The sequence below is a fragment of the Hyla sarda genome, unplaced genomic scaffold (genome assembly GCF_029499605.1).
Source record: "Hyla sarda isolate aHylSar1 unplaced genomic scaffold, aHylSar1.hap1 scaffold_3162, whole genome shotgun sequence".
In the NCBI taxonomy this organism is placed as follows: Eukaryota; Metazoa; Chordata; class Amphibia; order Anura; family Hylidae; genus Hyla; species Hyla sarda.
Window position 1 is genome coordinate 3,619 of NW_026609893.1, and position 19,130 is coordinate 22,748.

The following is a 19,130-nucleotide window of genomic DNA, read 5'->3' on the forward strand; positions in this document are numbered from 1 at the left end:
GTCCATCAAGTTCAACCAGGGAATTAAGGGGTAGGGGTGTGGCGCGATATTGGGGAAGGGATGAGATTTTATATTTCTTCATAAGCATTAATCTTATTTTGTCAATTAGGAACATTCAGCACCCACCCGCTATCAAGGCAGCTGCCTATCATGTCATGCCCTACCTGCACAGGTGTGCTGGCTACTCAAATGATCCAATTAAGGAGGCCATTTAGTCAGCAGCAGCAGAAGTCCTGTGCCTGGACGCTCCAACAGCGGCCAGACACAAGCAGAAGCAGCAGAAGCAGCAGCAGCAGCACCACCTTTTGTTTTTTGGCTGCAGCAGCAAGGCCCACAGGGCTGGCTAGCTGGCTAGCCAGCAAGCAGGTAGCAATGAAAGTAGGAATCTTTCTTTTTAACCCTGTAAGGGGGTGGTGCACTGTACCCGAAGATACTGCCATATCGGGTCAATGCATAGGGCGACGGAAGCAAGCTTCGAAATCGGCCCCCGTTCTCAAAAATCCATTTAATATATGGTCCCCAGATAGGGGACGTATCAGATATTAAACTGATAAGAACAGATACTACACTTGATCTTAGCCAAAAGGCCGAGAAGCGATAACCGTGAAAGGGGCGGGCCCAACAAGGTCCCCTTCATGGGCACTATCACTGCTTGCTGTCAGGGAGGCTGCCAGACAATTTTCCATGCACACTCTGGGCTGGGGGGCAGTCAACCACCAGTACACACAGCAGAACCTAAACCCATACCATTATTGCTAAGCAGCAAGACAGGGGCCCATTGCACTCCCACGGGGCCTTTTTAAATGCAATCCATAACCCGGATTTGCCAGGAACCCTTCTTACTCCTCCTACTTGCATGTGACACTGGGCTTAGGATCTGCATAGGAAACACACACACAAGCACACATCTACCTTTGTTGCCTGCAGATGCCTCCTTGGCTGTCCCCAAACGGTATCAAACCAACACCCACGGGAAGCTGTAAGCATAGAGGACATGCCTGCACCCCATTGGACTTACCTGTGTGGGTTAAATCCGGGTTATTTGACAACCTATGGCGGTGATGGTTCTGCTCAGGCAGAGCAGTGCTGATGCTCCTCATAAAGCTGTCGCTGCTGTGAAGGTTCTAGGTGACATCACAAATCCCTATGGTTACATACACAACAAAGCTGGGTTGTTGTTGTTTACACTCTGCAAGGCCTGTGGAAGTGAGTGACATCATAGCACTGTAGTTCTGAGGGTTCTAGATGGATGCAACAATCTCCTGTTGCTTCTATGAAGGCCATAATAGACGACATCACCAAACAGCTCCATAGTCACATACACAGCAAAGGAGAGATGTTGTTTACACCTAGTGATGTCAGTGGTATTGAGTGACATCACAGCACAGTGCTAAGGCTCCTGGGCCTGGACACAGCAGCGGCTGCAATATCTCAACGGAGAATACGTTTATATATATGTGTGTGTGTGCGCGTATATATATATATATATATATATATATATATATATATATATATTTCTCCGCCGAAATCACTTTTAAACCCATTTCCACCTTTTTTTTCCCTTCTCTTCCTCTTACTTTTTTTTCACGTTTTTTTACGTTTTTCTCCTTTTCGCCTCTTTTCTGGGCGTATTATTCTTCTTTTTCTTCTTTTTTTTCGTCTAATGCATACCCCATCAGTGCAGCAATGCTTATTCAATACCGCCAGCAGATGGAGACACTGGGGGATAATTTTCTAAGGATTTATACTGATTTTTCCTGTCTGAATTTGTCGCACAGAAAGTTGCAGGCCAAATATGTGTGACATTTCTGCGACTTTAGCTTCTAGAGCATTTTTACAACATTATACATAGGTGCTGAATACATAAAAAGCGACTGTTCAGCGACAGACAAGTCGCATCGGCTGAAAGTAGGCCAGAATGTCAGTCCATGTTGGAGCAGGTTTAGATACAGTCTAAAGTATAGATCTCAAAGTCTGTGCACAGAATTTAGCAAGGGCCTCGCACCTTCTGATGCATCAGGTAGGTGCACAATAGCATAGCCTAACCCTCTGTACTTTGGTCTATATTGATGCGGGACATAGACAGCCAGCTGATGACCAATCCATTAGTGCAATGGATGGCTGGAAGCATTTGTCTTTGCCTTTGCAATACCACAGAAGCAATGCATGGTCAATGTACAGCAATGACACACCTGTGTGAACAGCCAGGAGACCCCCCCCCCCCCCCCCATGTTATGTTACATAGTTACATAGTTAGTACGGTCGAAAAAAGACATATGTCCATCAAGTTCAACCAGGGAATTAAGGGGTAGGGGTGTGGCGCGATATTGGGGAAGGGATGAGATTTTATATTTCTTCATAAGCATTAATCTTATTTTGTCAATTAGGAACATTCAGCACCCACCCGCTATCAAGGCAGCTGCCTATCATGTCATGCCCTACCTGCACAGGTGTGCTGGCTACTCAAATGATCCAATTAAGGAGGCCATTTAGTCAGCAGCAGCAGAAGTCCTGTGCCTGGACGCTCCAACAGCGGCCAGACACAAGCAGAAGCAGCAGAAGCAGCAGCAGCAGCACCACCTTTTGTTTTTTGGCTGCAGCAGCAAGGCCCACAGGGCTGGCTAGCTGGCTAGCCAGCAAGCAGGTAGCAATGAAAGTAGGAATCTTTCTTTTTAACCCTGTAAGGGGGTGGTGCACTGTACCCGAAGATACTGCCATATCGGGTCAATGCATAGGACGACGGAAGCAAGCTTCGAAATCGGCCCCCGTTCTCAAAAATCCATTTAATATATGGTCCCCAGATAGGGGACGTATCAGATATTAAACTGATAAGAACAGATACTACACTTGATCTTAGCCAAAAGGCCGAGAAGCGATAACCGTGAAAGGGGCGGGCCCAACAAGGTCCCCTTCATGGGCACTATCACTGCTTGCTGTCAGGGAGGCTGCCAGACAATTTTCCATGCACACTCTGGGCTGGGGGGCAGTCAACCACCAGTACACACAGCAGAACCTAAACCCATACCATTATTGCTAAGCAGCAAGACAGGGGCCCATTGCACTCCCACGGGGCCTTTTTAAATGCAATCCATAACCCGGATTTGCCAGGAACCCTTCTTACTCCTCCTACTTGCATGTGACACTGGGCTTAGGATCTGCATAGGAAACACACACACAAGCACACACCTACCTTTGTTGCCTGCAGATGCCTCCTTGGCTGTCCCCAAACGGTATCAAACCAACACCCACGGGAAGCTGTAAGCATAGAGGACATGCCTGCACCCCATTGGACTTACCTGTGTGGGTTAAATCCGGGTTATTTGACAACCTATGGCGGTGATGGTTCTGCTCAGGCAGAGCAGTGCTGATGCTCCTCATAAAGCTGTCCCTGCTGTGAAGGTTCTAGGTGACATCACAAATCCCTATGGTTACATACACAACAAAGCTGGGTTGTTGTTGTTTACACTCTGCAAGGCCTGTGGAAGTGAGTGACATCATAGCACTGTAGTTCTGAGGGTTCTAGATGGATGCAACAATCTCCTGTTGCTTCTATGAAGGCCATAATAGACGACATCACCAAACAGCTCCATAGTCACATACACAGCAAAGGAGAGATGTTGTTTACACCTAGTGATGTCAGTGGTATTGAGTGACATCACAGCACAGTGCTAAGGCTCCTGGGCCTGGACACAGCAGCGGCTGCAATATCTCAACGGAGAATACGTTTATATATATGTGTGTGTGTGCGCGTATATATATATATATATATATATATATATATATATATATATATATATATTTCTCCGCCGAAATCACTTTTAAACCCATTTCCACCTTTTTTTCCCTTCTCTTCCTCTTACTTTTTTTTCACGTTTTTTTACGTTTTTCTCCTTTTCGCCTCTTTTCTGGGCGTATTATTCTTCTTTTTCTTCTTTTTTTTCGTCTAATGCATACCCCATCAGTGCAGCAATGCTTATTCAATACCGCCAGCAGATGGAGACACTGGGGGATAATTTTCTAAGGATTTATACTGATTTTTCCTGTCTGAATTTGTCGCACAGAAAGTTGCAGGCCAAATATGTGTGACATTTCTGCGACTTTAGCTTCTAGAGCATTTTTACAACATTATACATAGGTGCTGAATACATAAAAAGCGACTGTTCAGCGACAGACAAGTCGCATCGGCTGAAAGTAGGCCAGAATGTCAGTCCATGTTGGAGCAGGTTTAGATACAGTCTAAAGTATAGATCTCAAAGTCTGTGCACAGAATTTAGCAAGGGCCTCGCACCTTCTGATGCATCAGGTAGGTGCACAATAGCATAGCCTAACCCTCTGTACTTTGGTCTATATTGATGCGGGACATAGACAGCCAGCTGATGACCAATCCATTAGTGCAATGGATGGCTGGAAGCATTTGTCTTTGCCTTTGCAATACCACAGAAGCAATGCATGGTCAATGTACAGCAATGACACACCTGTGTGAACAGCCAGGAGACCCCCCCCCCCCCCCCCATGTTATGTTACATAGTTACATAGTTAGTACGGTCGAAAAAAGACATATGTCCATCAAGTTCAACCAGGGAATTAAGGGGTAGGGGTGTGGCGCGATATTGGGGAAGGGATGAGATTTTATATTTCTTCATAAGCATTAATCTTATTTTGTCAATTAGGAACATTCAGCACCCACCCGCTATCAAGGCAGCTGCCTATCATGTCATGCCCTACCTGCACAGGTGTGCTGGCTACTCAAATGATCCAATTAAGGAGGCCATTTAGTCAGCAGCAGCAGAAGTCCTGTGCCTGGACGCTCCAACAGCGGCCAGACACAAGCAGAAGCAGCAGAAGCAGCAGCAGCAGCACCACCTTTTGTTTTTTGGCTGCAGCAGCAAGGCCCACAGGGCTGGCTAGCTGGCTAGCCAGCAAGCAGGTAGCAATGAAAGTAGGAATCTTTCTTTTTAACCCTGTAAGGGGGTGGTGCACTGTACCCGAAGATACTGCCATATCGGGTCAATGCATAGGGCGACGGAAGCAAGCTTCGAAATCGGCCCCCGTTCTCAAAAATCCATTTAATATATGGTCCCCAGATAGGGGACGTATCAGATATTAAACTGATAAGAACAGATACTACACTTGATCTTAGCCAAAAGGCCGAGAAGCGATAACCGTGAAAGGGGCGGGCCCAACAAGGTCCCCTTCATGGGCACTATCACTGCTTGCTGTCAGGGAGGCTGCCAGACAATTTTCCATGCACACTCTGGGCTGGGGGGCAGTCAACCACCAGTACACACAGCAGAACCTAAACCCATACCATTATTGCTAAGCAGCAAGACAGGGGCCCATTGCACTCCCACGGGGCCTTTTTAAATGCAATCCATAACCCGGATTTGCCAGGAACCCTTCTTACTCCTCCTACTTGCATGTGACACTGGGCTTAGGATCTGCATAGGAAACACACACACAAGCACACACCTACCTTTGTTGCCTGCAGATGCCTCCTTGGCTGTCCCCAAACGGTATCAAACCAACACCCACGGGAAGCTGTAAGCATAGAGGACATGCCTGCACCCCATTGGACTTACCTGTGTGGGTTAAATCCGGGTTATTTGACAACCTATGGCGGTGATGGTTCTGCTCAGGCAGAGCAGTGCTGATGCTCCTCATAAAGCTGTCGCTGCTGTGAAGGTTCTAGGTGACATCACAAATCCCTATGGTTACATACACAACAAAGCTGGGTTGTTGTTGTTTACACTCTGCAAGGCCTGTGGAAGTGAGTGACATCATAGCACTGTAGTTCTGAGGGTTCTAGATGGATGCAACAATCTCCTGTTGCTTCTATGAAGGCCATAATAGACGACATCACCAAACAGCTCCATAGTCACATACACAGCAAAGGAGAGATGTTGTTTACACCTAGTGATGTCAGTGGTATTGAGTGACATCACAGCACAGTGCTAAGGCTCCTGGGCCTGGACACAGCAGCGGCTGCAATATCTCAACGGAGAATACGTTTATATATATGTGTGTGTGTGCGCGTATATATATATATATATATATATATATATATATATATATATATTTCTCCGCCGAAATCACTTTTAAACCCATTTCCACCTTTTTTTCCCTTCTCTTCCTCTTACTTTTTTTTCACGTTTTTTTACGTTTTTCTCCTTTTCGCCTCTTTTCTGGGCGTATTATTCTTCTTTTTCTTCTTTTTTTTCGTCTAATGCATACCCCATCAGTGCAGCAATGCTTATTCAATACCGCCAGCAGATGGAGACACTGGGGGATAATTTTCTAAGGATTTATACTGATTTTTCCTGTCTGAATTTGTCGCACAGAAAGTTGCAGGCCAAATATGTGTGACATTTCTGCGACTTTAGCTTCTAGAGCATTTTTACAACATTATACATAGGTGCTGAATACATAAAAAGCGACTGTTCAGCGACAGACAAGTCGCATCGGCTGAAAGTAGGCCAGAATGTCAGTCCATGTTGGAGCAGGTTTAGATACAGTCTAAAGTATAGATCTCAAAGTCTGTGCACAGAATTTAGCAAGGGCCTCGCACCTTCTGATGCATCAGGTAGGTGCACAATAGCATAGCCTAACCCTCTGTACTTTGGTCTATATTGATGCGGGACATAGACAGCCAGCTGATGACCAATCCATTAGTGCAATGGATGGCTGGAAGCATTTGTCTTTGCCTTTGCAATACCACAGAAGCAATGCATGGTCAATGTACAGCAATGACACACCTGTGTGAACAGCCAGGAGACCCCCCCCCCCCCCCCCCATGTTATGTTACATAGTTACATAGTTAGTACGGTCGAAAAAAGACATATGTCCATCAAGTTCAACCAGGGAATTAAGGGGTAGGGGTGTGGCGCGATATTGGGGAAGGGATGAGATTTTATATTTCTTCATAAGCATTAATCTTATTTTGTCAATTAGGAACATTCAGCACCCACCCGCTATCAAGGCAGCTGCCTATCATGTCATGCCCTACCTGCACAGGTGTGCTGGCTACTCAAATGATCCAATTAAGGAGGCCATTTAGTCAGCAGCAGCAGAAGTCCTGTGCCTGGACGCTCCAACAGCGGCCAGACACAAGCAGAAGCAGCAGAAGCAGCAGCAGCAGCACCACCTTTTGTTTTTTGGCTGCAGCAGCAAGGCCCACAGGGCTGGCTAGCTGGCTAGCCAGCAAGCAGGTAGCAATGAAAGTAGGAATCTTTCTTTTTAACCCTGTAAGGGGGTGGTGCACTGTACCCGAAGATACTGCCATATCGGGTCAATGCATAGGGCGACGGAAGCAAGCTTCGAAATCGGCCCCCGTTCTCAAAAATCCATTTAATATATGGTCCCCAGATAGGGGACGTATCAGATATTAAACTGATAAGAACAGATACTACACTTGATCTTAGCCAAAAGGCCGAGAAGCGATAACCGTGAAAGGGGCGGGCCCAACAAGGTCCCCTTCATGGGCACTATCACTGCTTGCTGTCAGGGAGGCTGCCAGACAATTTTCCATGCACACTCTGGGCTGGGGGGCAGTCAACCACCAGTACACACAGCAGAACCTAAACCCATACCATTATTGCTAAGCAGCAAGACAGGGGCCCATTGCACTCCCACGGGGCCTTTTTAAATGCAATCCATAACCCGGATTTGCCAGGAACCCTTCTTACTCCTCCTACTTGCATGTGACACTGGGCTTAGGATCTGCATAGGAAACACACACACAAGCACACACCTACCTTTGTTGCCTGCAGATGCCTCCTTGGCTGTCCCCAAACGGTATCAAACCAACACCCACGGGAAGCTGTAAGCATAGAGGACATGCCTGCACCCCATTGGACTTACCTGTGTGGGTTAAATCCGGGTTATTTGACAACCTATGGCGGTGATGGTTCTGCTCAGGCAGAGCAGTGCTGATGCTCCTCATAAAGCTGTCGCTGCTGTGAAGGTTCTAGGTGACATCACAAATCCCTATGGTTACATACACAACAAAGCTGGGTTGTTGTTGTTTACACTCTGCAAGGCCTGTGGAAGTGAGTGACATCATAGCACTGTAGTTCTGAGGGTTCTAGATGGATGCAACAATCTCCTGTTGCTTCTATGAAGGCCATAATAGACGACATCACCAAACAGCTCCATAGTCACATACACAGCAAAGGAGAGATGTTGTTTACACCTAGTGATGTCAGTGGTATTGAGTGACATCACAGCACAGTGCTAAGGCTCCTGGGCCTGGACACAGCAGCGGCTGCAATATCTCAACGGAGAATACGTTTATATATATGTGTGTGTGTGCGCGTATATATATATATATATATATATATATATTTCTCCGCCGAAATCACTTTTAAACCCATTTCCACCTTTTTTTCCCTTCTCTTCCTCTTACTTTTTTTTCACGTTTTTTTTACGTTTTTCTCCTTTTCGCCTCTTTTCTGGGCGTATTATTCTTCTTTTTCTTCTTTTTTTTCGTCTAATGCATACCCCATCAGTGCAGCAATGCTTATTCAATACCGCCAGCAGATGGAGACACTGGGGGATAATTTTCTAAGGATTTATACTGATTTTTCCTGTCTGAATTTGTCGCACAGAAAGTTGCAGGCCAAATATGTGTGACATTTCTGCGACTTTAGCTTCTAGAGCATTTTTACAACATTATACATAGGTGCTGAATACATAAAAAGCGACTGTTCAGCGACAGACAAGTCGCATCGGCTGAAAGTAGGCCAGAATGTCAGTCCATGTTGGAGCAGGTTTAGATACAGTCTAAAGTATAGATCTCAAAGTCTGTGCACAGAATTTAGCAAGGGCCTCGCACCTTCTGATGCATCAGGTAGGTGCACAATAGCATAGCCTAACCCTCTGTACTTTGGTCTATATTGATGCGGGACATAGACAGCCAGCTGATGACCAATCCATTAGTGCAATGGATGGCTGGAAGCATTTGTCTTTGCCTTTGCAATACCACAGAAGCAATGCATGGTCAATGTACAGCAATGACACACCTGTGTGAACAGCCAGGAGACCCCCCCCCCCCCCCCCCATGTTATGTTACATAGTTACATAGTTAGTACGGTCGAAAAAAGACATATGTCCATCAAGTTCAACCAGGGAATTAAGGGGTAGGGGTGTGGCGCGATATTGGGGAAGGGATGAGATTTTATATTTCTTCATAAGCATTAATCTTATTTTGTCAATTAGGAATATTCAGCACCCACCCGCTATCAAGGCAGCTGCCTATCATGTCATGCCCTACCTGCACAGGTGTGCTGGCTACTCAAATGATCCAATTAAGGAGGCCATTTAGTCAGCAGCAGCAGAAGTCCTGTGCCTGGACGCTCCAACAGCGGCCAGACACAAGCAGAAGCAGCAGAAGCAGCAGCAGCAGCACCACCTTTTGTTTTTTGGCTGCAGCAGCAAGGCCCACAGGGCTGGCTAGCTGGCTAGCCAGCAAGCAGGTAGCAATGAAAGTAGGAATCTTTCTTTTTAACCCTGTAAGGGGGTGGTGCACTGTACCCGAAGATACTGCCATATCGGGTCAATGCATAGGGCGACGGAAGCAAGCTTCGAAATCGGCCCCCGTTCTCAAAAATCCATTTAATATATGGTCCCCAGATAGGGGACGTATCAGATATTAAACTGATAAGAACAGATACTACACTTGATCTTAGCCAAAAGGCCGAGAAGCGATAACCGTGAAAGGGGCGGGCCCAACAAGGTCCCCTTCATGGGCACTATCACTGCTTGCTGTCAGGGAGGCTGCCAGACAATTTTCCATGCACACTCTGGGCTGGGGGGCAGTCAACCACCAGTACACACAGCAGAACCTAAACCCATACCATTATTGCTAAGCAGCAAGACAGGGGCCCATTGCACTCCCACGGGGCCTTTTTAAATGCAATCCATAACCCGGATTTGCCAGGAACCCTTCTTACTCCTCCTACTTGCATGTGACACTGGGCTTAGGATCTGCATAGGAAACACACACACAAGCACACACCTACCTTTGTTGCCTGCAGATGCCTCCTTGGCTGTCCCCAAACGGTATCAAACCAACACCCACGGGAAGCTGTAAGCATAGAGGACATGCCTGCACCCCATTGGACTTACCTGTGTGGGTTAAATCCGGGTTATTTGACAACCTATGGCGGTGATGGTTCTGCTCAGGCAGAGCAGTGCTGATGCTCCTCATAAAGCTGTCGCTGCTGTGAAGGTTCTAGGTGACATCACAAATCCCTATGGTTACATACACAACAAAGCTGGGTTGTTGTTGTTTACACTCTGCAAGGCCTGTGGAAGTGAGTGACATCATAGCACTGTAGTTCTGAGGGTTCTAGATGGATGCAACAATCTCCTGTTGCTTCTATGAAGGCCATAATAGACGACATCACCAAACAGCTCCATAGTCACATACACAGCAAAGGAGAGATGTTGTTTACACCTAGTGATGTCAGTGGTATTGAGTGACATCACAGCACAGTGCTAAGGCTCCTGGGCCTGGACACAGCAGCGGCTGCAATATCTCAACGGAGAATACGTTTATATATATGTGTGTGTGTGCGCGTATATATATATATATATATATATATATATATATATATATATTTCTCCGCCGAAATCACTTTTAAACCCATTTCCACCTTTTTTTCCCTTCTCTTCCTCTTACTTTTTTTTCACGTTTTTTTACGTTTTTCTCCTTTTCGCCTCTTTTCTGGGCGTATTATTCTTCTTTTTCTTCTTTTTTTTCGTCTAATGCATACCCCATCAGTGCAGCAATGCTTATTCAATACCGCCAGCAGATGGAGACACTGGGGGATAATTTTCTAAGGATTTATACTGATTTTTCCTGTCTGAATTTGTCGCACAGAAAGTTGCAGGCCAAATATGTGTGACATTTCTGCGACTTTAGCTTCTAGAGCATTTTTACAACATTATACATAGGTGCTGAATACATAAAAAGCGACTGTTCAGCGACAGACAAGTCGCATCGGCTGAAAGTAGGCCAGAATGTCAGTCCATGTTGGAGCAGGTTTAGATACAGTCTAAAGTATAGATCTCAAAGTCTGTGCACAGAATTTAGCAAGGGCCTCGCACCTTCTGATGCATCAGGTAGGTGCACAATAGCATAGCCTAACCCTCTGTACTTTGGTCTATATTGATGCGGGACATAGACAGCCAGCTGATGACCAATCCATTAGTGCAATGGATGGCTGGAAGCATTTGTCTTTGCCTTTGCAATACCACAGAAGCAATGCATGGTCAATGTACAGCAATGACACACCTGTGTGAACAGCCAGGAGACCCCCCCCCCCCCCCCCATGTTATGTTACATAGTTACATAGTTAGTACGGTCGAAAAAAGACATATGTCCATCAAGTTCAACCAGGGAATTAAGGGGTAGGGGTGTGGCGCGATATTGGGGAAGGGATGAGATTTTATATTTCTTCATAAGCATTAATCTTATTTTGTCAATTAGGAACATTCAGCACCCACCCGCTATCAAGGCAGCTGCCTATCATGTCATGCCCTACCTGCACAGGTGTGCTGGCTACTCAAATGATCCAATTAAGGAGGCCATTTAGTCAGCAGCAGCAGAAGTCCTGTGCCTGGACGCTCCAACAGCGGCCAGACACAAGCAGAAGCAGCAGAAGCAGCAGCAGCAGCACCACCTTTTGTTTTTTGGCTGCAGCAGCAAGGCCCACAGGGCTGGCTAGCTGGCTAGCCAGCAAGCAGGTAGCAATGAAAGTAGGAATCTTTCTTTTTAACCCTGTAAGGGGGTGGTGCACTGTACCCGAAGATACTGCCATATCGGGTCAATGCATAGGGCGACGGAAGCAAGCTTCGAAATCGGCCCCCGTTCTCAAAAATCCATTTAATATATGGTCCCCAGATAGGGGACGTATCAGATATTAAACTGATAAGAACAGATACTACACTTGATCTTAGCCAAAAGGCCGAGAAGCGATAACCGTGAAAGGGGCGGGCCCAACAAGGTCCCCTTCATGGGCACTATCACTGCTTGCTGTCAGGGAGGCTGCCAGACAATTTTCCATGCACACTCTGGGCTGGGGGGCAGTCAACCACCAGTACACACAGCAGAACCTAAACCCATACCATTATTGCTAAGCAGCAAGACAGGGGCCCATTGCACTCCCACGGGGCCTTTTTAAATGCAATCCATAACCCGGATTTGCCAGGAACCCTTCTTACTCCTCCTACTTGCATGTGACACTGGGCTTAGGATCTGCATAGGAAACACACACACAAGCACACACCTACCTTTGTTGCCTGCAGATGCCTCCTTGGCTGTCCCCAAACGGTATCAAACCAACACCCACGGGAAGCTGTAAGCATAGAGGACATGCCTGCACCCCATTGGACTTACCTGTGTGGGTTAAATCCGGGTTATTTGACAACCTATGGCGGTGATGGTTCTGCTCAGGCAGAGCAGTGCTGATGCTCCTCATAAAGCTGTCGCTGCTGTGAAGGTTCTAGGTGACATCACAAATCCCTATGGTTACATACACAACAAAGCTGGGTTGTTGTTGTTTACACTCTGCAAGGCCTGTGGAAGTGAGTGACATCATAGCACTGTAGTTCTGAGGGTTCTAGATGGATGCAACAATCTCCTGTTGCTTCTATGAAGGCCATAATAGACGACATCACCAAACAGCTCCATAGTCACATACACAGCAAAGGAGAGATGTTGTTTACACCTAGTGATGTCAGTGGTATTGAGTGACATCACAGCACAGTGCTAAGGCTCCTGGGCCTGGACACAGCAGCGGCTGCAATATCTCAACGGAGAATACGTTTATATATATGTGTGTGTGTGCGCGTATATATATATATATATATATATATATATATATATATATATATATTTCTCCGCCGAAATCACTTTTAAACCCATTTCCACCTTTTTTTCCCTTCTCTTCCTCTTACTTTTTTTTCACGTTTTTTTACGTTTTTCTCCTTTTCGCCTCTTTTCTGGGCGTATTATTCTTCTTTTTCTTCTTTTTTTTCGTCTAATGCATACCCCATCAGTGCAGCAATGCTTATTCAATACCGCCAGCAGATGGAGACACTGGGGGATAATTTTCTAAGGATTTATACTGATTTTTCCTGTCTGAATTTGTCGCACAGAAAGTTGCAGGCCAAATATGTGTGACATTTCTGCGACTTTAGCTTCTAGAGCATTTTTACAACATTATACATAGGTGCTGAATACATAAAAAGCGACTGTTCAGCGACAGACAAGTCGCATCGGCTGAAAGTAGGCCAGAATGTCAGTCCATGTTGGAGCAGGTTTAGATACAGTCTAAAGTATAGATCTCAAAGTCTGTGGACAGAATTTAGCAAGGGCCTCGCACCTTCTGATGCATCAGGTAGGTGCACAATAGCATAGCCTAACCCTCTGTACTTTGGTCTATATTGATGCGGGACATAGACAGCCAGCTGATGACCAATCCATTAGTGCAATGGATGGCTGGAAGCATTTGTCTTTGCCTTTGCAATACCACAGAAGCAATGCATGGTCAATGTACAGCAATGACACACCTGTGTGAACAGCCAGGAGACCCCCCCCCCCCCCCCATGTTATGTTACATAGTTACATAGTTAGTACGGTCGAAAAAAGACATATGTCCATCAAGTTCAACCAGGGAATTAAGGGGTAGGGGTGTGGCGCGATATTGGGGAAGGGATGAGATTTTATATTTCTTCATAAGCATTAATCTTATTTTGTCAATTAGGAACATTCAGCACCCACCCGCTATCAAGGCAGCTGCCTATCATGTCATGCCCTACCTGCACAGGTGTGCTGGCTACTCAAATGATCCAATTAAGGAGGCCATTTAGTCAGCAGCAGCAGAAGTCCTGTGCCTGGACGCTCCAACAGCGGCCAGACACAAGCAGAAGCAGCAGAAGCAGCAGCAGCAGCACCACCTTTTGTTTTTTGGCTGCAGCAGCAAGGCCCACAGGGCTGGCTAGCTGGCTAGCCAGCAAGCAGGTAGCAATGAAAGTAGGAATCTTTCTTTTTAACCCTGTAAGGGGGTGGTGCACTGTACCCGAAGATACTGCCATATCGGGTCAATGCATAGGGCGACGGAAGCAAGCTTCGAAATCGGCCCCCGTTCTCAAAAATCCATTTAATATATGGTCCCCAGATAGGGGACGTATCAGATATTAAACTGATAAGAACAGATACTACACTTGATCTTAGCCAAAAGGCCGAGAAGCGATAACCGTGAAAGGGGCGGGCCCAACAAGGTCCCCTTCATGGGCACTATCACTGCTTGCTGTCAGGGAGGCTGCCAGACAATTTTCCATGCACACTCTGGGCTGGGGGGCAGTCAACCACCAGTACACACAGCAGAACCTAAACCCATACCATTATTGCTAAGCAGCAAGACAGGGGCCCATTGCACTCCCACGGGGCCTTTTTAAATGCAATCCATAACCCGGATTTGCCAGGAACCCTTCTTACTCCTCCTACTTGCATGTGACACTGGGCTTAGGATCTGCATAGGAAACACACACACAAGCACACACCTACCTTTGTTGCCTGCAGATGCCTCCTTGGCTGTCCCCAAACGGTATCAAACCAACACCCACGGGAAGCTGTAAGCATAGAGGACATGCCTGCACCCCATTGGACTTACCTGTGTGGGTTAAATCCGGGTTATTTGACAACCTATGGCGGTGATGGTTCTGCTCAGGCAGAGCAGTGCTGATGCTCCTCATAAAGCTGTCGCTGCTGTGAAGGTTCTAGGTGACATCACAAATCCCTATGGTTACATACACAACAAAGCTGGGTTGTTGTTGTTTACACTCTGCAAGGCCTGTGGAAGTGAGTGACATCATAGCACTGTAGTTCTGAGGGTTCTAGATGGATGCAACAATCTCCTGTTGCTTCTATGAAGGCCATAATAGACGACATCACCAAACAGCTCCATAGTCACATACACAGCAAAGGAGAGATGTTGTTTACACCTAGTGATGTCAGTGGTATTGAGTGACATCACAGCACAGTGCTAAGGCTCCTGGGCCTGGACACAGCAGCGGCTGCAATATCTCAACGGAGAATACGTTTATATATATGTGTGTGTGTGCGCGTATATATATATATATATATATATATATATATATATATATATATATATTTCTCCGCCGAAATCACTTTTAAACCCATTTCCACCTTTTTTTTCCCTTCTCTTCCTCTTACTTTTTTTTCACGTTTTTTTTACGTTTTTCTCCTTTTCGCCTCTTTTCTGGGCGTATTATTCTTCTTTTTCTTCTTTTTTTTCGTCTAATGCATACCCCATCAGTGCAGCAATGCTTATTCAATACCGCCAGCAGATGGAGACACTGGGGGATAATTTTCTAAGGATTTATACTGATTTTTCCTGTCTGAATTTGTCGCACAGAAAGTTGCAGGCCAAATATGTGTGACATTTCTGCGACTTTAGCTTCTAGAGCATTTTTACAACATTATACATAGGTGCTGAATACATAAAAAGCGACTGTTCAGCGACAGACAAGTCGCATCGGCTGAAAGTAGGCCAGAATGTCAGTCCATGTTGGAGCAGGTTTAGATACAGTCTAAAGTATAGATCTCAAAGTCTGTGCACAGAATTTAGCAAGGGCCTCGCACCTTCTGATGCATCAGATAGGTGCACAATAGCATAGCCTAACCCTCTGTACTTTGGTCTATATTGATGCGGGACATAGACAGCCAGCTGATGACCAATCCATTAGTGCAATGGATGGCTGGAAGCATTTGTCTTTGCCTTTGCAATACCACAGAAGCAATGCATGGTCAATGTACAGCAATGACACACCTGTGTGAACAGCCAGGAGACCCCCCCCCCCCCCCCATGTTATGTTACATAGTTACATAGTTAGTACGGTCGAAAAAAGACATATGTCCATCAAGTTCAACCAGGGAATTAAGGGGTAGGGGTGTGGCGCGATATTGGGGAAGGGATGAGATTTTATATTTCTTCATAAGCATTAATCTTATTTTGTCAATTAGGAACATTCAGCACCCACCCGCTATCAAGGCAGCTGCCTATCATGTCATGCCCTACCTGCACAGGTGTGCTGGCTACTCAAATGATCCAATTAAGGAGGCCATTTAGTCAGCAGCAGCAGAAGTCCTGTGCCTGGACGCTCCAACAGCGGCCAGACACAAGCAGAAGCAGCAGAAGCAGCAGCAGCAGCACCACCTTTTGTTTTTTGGCTGCAGCAGCAAGGCCCACAGGGCTGGCTAGCTGGCTAGCCAGCAAGCAGGTAGCAATGAAAGTAGGAATCTTTCTTTTTAACCCTGTAAGGGGGTGGTGCACTGTACCCGAAGATACTGCCATATCGGGTCAATGCATAGGGCGACGGAAGCAAGCTTCGAAATCGGCCCCCGTTCTCAAAAATCCATTTAATATATGGTCCCCAGATAGGGGACGTATCAGATATTAAACTGATAAGAACAGATACTACACTTGATCTTAGCCAAAAGGCCGAGAAGCGATAACCGTGAAAGGGGCGGGCCCAACAAGGTCCCCTTCATGGGCACTATCACTGCTTGCTGTCAGGGAGGCTGCCAGACAATTTTCCATGCACACTCTGGGCTGGGGGGCAGTCAACCACCAGTACACACAGCAGAACCTAAACCCATACCATTATTGCTAAGCAGCAAGACAGGGGCCCATTGCACTCCCACGGGGCCTTTTTAAATGCAATCCATAACCCGGATTTGCCAGGAACCCTTCTTACTCCTCCTACTTGCATGTGACACTGGGCTTAGGATCTGCATAGGAAACACACACACAAGCACACACCTACCTTTGTTGCCTGCAGATGCCTCCTTGGCTGTTCCCAAACGGTATCAAACCAACACCCACGGGAAGCTGTAAGCATAGAGGACATGCCTGCACCCCATTGGACTTACCTGTGTGGGTTAAATCCGGGTTATTTGACAACCTATGGCGGTGATGGTTCTGCTCAGGCAGAGCAGTGCTGATGCTCCTCATAAAGCTGTCGCTGCTGTGAAGGTTCTAGGTGACATCACAAATCCCTATGGTTACATACACAACAAAGCTGGGTTGTTGTTGTTTACACTCTGCAAGGCCTGTGGAAGTGAGTGACATCATAGCACTGTAGTTCTGAGGGTTCTAGATGGATGCAACAATCTCCTGTTGCTTCTATGAAGGCCATAATAGACGACATCACCAAACAGCTCCATAGTCACATACACAGCAAAGGAGAGATGTTGTTTACACCTAGTGATGTCAGTGGTATTGAGTGACATCACAGCACAGTGCTAAGGCTCCTGGGCCTGGACACAGCAGCGGCTGCAATATCTCAACGGAGAATACGTTTATATATATGTGTGTGTGTGCGCGTATATATATATATATATATATATATATATATATATATATATTTCTCCGCCGAAATCACTTTTAAACCCATTTCCACCTTTTTTTCCCTTCTCTTCCTCTTACTTTTTTTTCACGTTTTTTTACGTTTTTCTCCTTTTCGCCTCTTTTCTGGGCGTATTATTCTTCTTTTTCTTCTTTTTTTTCGTCTAATGCATACCCCATCAGTGCAGCAATGCTTATTCAATACCGCCAGCAGATGGAGACACTGGGGGATAATTTTCTAAGGATTTATACTGATTTTTCCTGTCTGAATTTGTCGCACAGAAAGTTGCAGGCCAAATATGTGTGACATTTCTGCGACTTTAGCTTCTAGAGCATTTTTACAACATTATACATAGGTGCTGAATACATAAAAAGCGACTGTTCAGCGACAGACAAGTCGCATCGGCTGAAAGTAGGCCAGAATGTCAGTCCATGTTGGAGCAGGTTTAGATACAGTCTAAAGTATAGATCTCAAAGTCTGTGCACAGAATTTAGCAAGGGCCTCGCACCTTCTGATGCATCAGGTAGGTGCACAATAGCATAGCCTAACCCTCTGTACTTTGGTCTATATTGATGCGGGACATAGACAGCCAGCTGATGACCAATCCATTAGTGCAATGGATGGCTGGAAGCATTTGTCTTTGCCTTTGCAATACCACAGAAGCAATGCATGGTCAATGTACAGCAATGACACACCTGTGTGAACAGCCAGGAGACCCCCCCCCCCCCCCATGTTATGTTACATAGTTACATAGTTAGTACGGTCGAAAAAAGACATATGTCCATCAAGTTCAACCAGGGAATTAAGGGGTAGGGGTGTGGCGCGATATTGGGGAAGGGATGAGATTTTATATTTCTTCATAAGCATTAATCTTATTTTGTCAATTAGGAACATTCAGCACCCACCCGCTATCAAGGCAGCTGCCTATCATGTCATGCCCTACCTGCACAGGTGTGCTGGCTACTCAAATGATCCAATTAAGGAGGCCATTTAGTCAGCAGCAGCAGAAGTCCTGTGCCTGGACGCTCCAACAGCGGCCAGACACAAGCAGAAGCAGCAGAAGCAGCAGCAGCAGCACCACCTTTTGTTTTTTGGCTGCAGCAGCAAGGCCCACAGGGCTGGCTAGCTGGCTAGCCAGCAAGCAGGTAGCAATGAAAGTAGGAATCTTTCTTTTTAACCCTGTAAGGGGGTGGTGCACTGTACCCGAAGATACTGCCATATCGGGTCAATGCATAGGGCGACGGAAGCAAGCTTCGAAATCGGCCCCCGTTCTCAAAAATCCATTTAATATATGGTCCCCAGATAGGGGACGTATCAGATATTAAACTGATAAGAACAGATACTACACTTGATCTTAGCCAAAAGGCCGAGAAGCGATAACCGTGAAAGGGGCGGGCCCAACAAGGTCCCCTTCATGGGCACTATCACTGCTTGCTGTCAGGGAGGCTGCCAGACAATTTTCCATGCACACTCTGGGCTGGGGGGCAGTCAACCACCAGTACACACAGCAGAACCTAAACCCATACCATTATTGCTAAGCAGCAAGACAGGGGCCCATTGCACTCCCACGGGGCCTTTTTAAATGCAATCCATAACCCGGATTTGCCAGGAACCCTTCTTACTCCTCCTACTTGCATGTGACACTGGGCTTAGGATCTGCATAGGAAACACACACACAAGCACACACCTACCTTTGT

The 19,130-nt window shown here is 46.3% G+C and overlaps 9 non-coding genes across 9 annotated transcripts; all 9 read right to left on the reverse strand.

Annotated features, from left to right (window-relative positions):
- Positions 1-408: 408 nt before the first annotated feature.
- Positions 409-599, reverse strand: LOC130329363 (U2 spliceosomal RNA). The gene has a single exon (XR_008872952.1). It is a non-coding gene; the product is annotated as a U2 spliceosomal RNA (small nuclear RNA).
- A 2,087-nt stretch (positions 600-2,686) lies between these two features.
- On the reverse strand, positions 2,687-2,877 carry LOC130329362 (U2 spliceosomal RNA). The gene has a single exon (XR_008872951.1). It is a non-coding gene; the product is annotated as a U2 spliceosomal RNA (small nuclear RNA).
- A 2,092-nt stretch (positions 2,878-4,969) lies between these two features.
- LOC130329364 (U2 spliceosomal RNA) lies at positions 4,970-5,160 on the reverse strand. The gene has a single exon (XR_008872953.1). It is a non-coding gene; the product is annotated as a U2 spliceosomal RNA (small nuclear RNA).
- A 2,087-nt stretch (positions 5,161-7,247) lies between these two features.
- LOC130329365 (U2 spliceosomal RNA) lies at positions 7,248-7,438 on the reverse strand. The gene has a single exon (XR_008872954.1). It is a non-coding gene; the product is annotated as a U2 spliceosomal RNA (small nuclear RNA).
- A 2,074-nt stretch (positions 7,439-9,512) lies between these two features.
- LOC130329366 (U2 spliceosomal RNA) lies at positions 9,513-9,703 on the reverse strand. The gene has a single exon (XR_008872955.1). It is a non-coding gene; the product is annotated as a U2 spliceosomal RNA (small nuclear RNA).
- A 2,084-nt stretch (positions 9,704-11,787) lies between these two features.
- On the reverse strand, positions 11,788-11,978 carry LOC130329357 (U2 spliceosomal RNA). Its single transcript, XR_008872947.1, has one exon. It is a non-coding gene; the product is annotated as a U2 spliceosomal RNA (small nuclear RNA).
- A 2,087-nt stretch (positions 11,979-14,065) lies between these two features.
- On the reverse strand, positions 14,066-14,256 carry LOC130329358 (U2 spliceosomal RNA). The gene has a single exon (XR_008872948.1). It is a non-coding gene; the product is annotated as a U2 spliceosomal RNA (small nuclear RNA).
- A 2,091-nt stretch (positions 14,257-16,347) lies between these two features.
- Positions 16,348-16,538, reverse strand: LOC130329359 (U2 spliceosomal RNA). The gene has a single exon (XR_008872949.1). It is a non-coding gene; the product is annotated as a U2 spliceosomal RNA (small nuclear RNA).
- Positions 16,539-18,620: 2,082 nt separating this feature from the next.
- Positions 18,621-18,811, reverse strand: LOC130329360 (U2 spliceosomal RNA). Its single transcript, XR_008872950.1, has one exon. It is a non-coding gene; the product is annotated as a U2 spliceosomal RNA (small nuclear RNA).
- Positions 18,812-19,130: the final 319 nt, after the last annotated feature.